Here is a 2,013-nt window from a genome sequence, read left to right on the forward strand (position 1 = left end):
GGAAAAAAAAAACGAGTAAAAAGCTTGCTCTATATCTGAATACACTTCATGTAAAATGTCAAAACTTTAAACCAAAAATTGGCTGGGTAATTTTGTAGAGACTGCATAGATCAATTTTTTTCTTTAACTTTGACCCCAATTATGATCCCTTAACATTTATTGTTTTGTGCTCAAATCAAATTATGAAGTTAGATCCATGTCCAAGTAACCTATATCTAAAATTTTAAGTGTTAAGACCCTAAATTGGTGGAGTTTGGTAGAATTTTCAAAGGACAAATCGTTGAACTTTGACCCCTTAACAGCGAAATTTCTGGCCGAAAACCGATTAAAAAGATTTTTCTAAATCTCAATAGCACTTATATCAAATCTCAAGTCTGTAGACCGAAAATTGACAGAGTAGTTTGGTAGGGAAGTGTACACACACAGACAGACAGACAGACAGACAGACACACACACACACACACACACACATTTTCACTTTTATAGATTTATTTATTTTTTTACTTTTTTGTTATTGTCACAGTAAAGAATTTGAACCTTGATATTGCATCGATTATATTTATTGACTTAGTGTCAAAAATCAGTAAATACTGGACATTTTTATGGAGTTCTGTAAGCTATAACGTGGCTAGAGGTCACTGTATCAATGCAGGCAGTTGAGTAATTTATTATTGACTTTCATATTTCTATTCAGATTTTAATGCTTTATTACGACTGCCTCGCTGTTTAATGGCAATACACAACCAAGACAGATGTCAGATGAAATAAAAAACGTTTTAGTATGAATTTCAAAGACAGTTACAAACCATTAAGCATTTCAAATCGTCATAAAGTGCAGGTAGGTTCAGAATGTGAAGCATGCGTGACGCAGTGTTGTGTGGAGGTGTACTGATAACCTGGTAATGCCCGGAACCAACTCCTTGACTGTATGCCTAAAAAAATATTATTTTCATGCCAACTAAGTCTCAATCTATTTACCCCTTGCAAAACATTCACAACAAACTTTCGTCTAGCTACAATCACTATCACAAATTTCTTCCACTTTCTCCCTGTTCCTAAATCTAAACGCAAATTCCATGAACAAAGTTTCTTTCCCAGAACTGCCCGCTGTTGGAACTCTTTACCACATGTCTGCTCTCCAGCTGACTACAACAAGAACTTGTTTACATTAGACTTTAGTTTAATGTAAAAAAATTCTTGTTAAGCTGTCACTTTAAGTGATCAAAATCTATCCAATTTCCACCATTACTGATCATTACGCTGTCGTTTCACTAACCACCTGACACTCATTAACCCTTATTCTCGAGTGGCTTCCAGGCCTTCACAAGTAATGACTCCCTTATAAAAAGAAAGTGTTGTGGTATTTTTGAAACATAATGGGATATGGTCCCTCACAGTTGGAAGATTCTATTTATAAACGATGCTGCCAGGAACTGATGAATCAAATTAATTTATGTTCTGCTACCAACCAATCAAAAACCAGAATTGCTCTATAAAAAATTAACCTTTTTTTTTTTGGCAACCTTGCATACGTTTTCTTCGTGTCAACATGGGAAGAATCTTTTGCTCTGTGGCTACAAAATTATAAAATCAGGAATCTGAAGAAAAGAATTATCTACTGAGAACCATTCACCTCCTGGACTTCTATAGAACAATTAACCATCGGAAACTGCTTTGAAACTAAACATGGCTTCCAACTCAAGAGAAAGTATGATTATATTTATATAGTTTCCATATATATATATATATATATATATATATATATATATATATATATATATATATATATACAGACAATGTAGTGCAATTTCTCTCGAATGTCAACATGTGATGTTATACCTACGCTACTTATTTTCTGTGTTTCCTATGTATACTTAAATAACAAACTAAGATATATTTAAATACTTCTTATTTTTAAAAAGGAAAGGGGACCAATTAAAAATTTTTCCAATTGATATTAGAGTTCATATTTTCATTTCTTTGTTCTCATATATATTAACACAATGAATTATA

The sequence above is a fragment of the Euprymna scolopes genome, chromosome 17, assembly GCF_053919585.1.
Source record: "Euprymna scolopes isolate OS-2025 chromosome 17, ASM5391958v1, whole genome shotgun sequence".
Classification (NCBI taxonomy): domain Eukaryota; kingdom Metazoa; phylum Mollusca; class Cephalopoda; order Sepiida; family Sepiolidae; genus Euprymna; species Euprymna scolopes.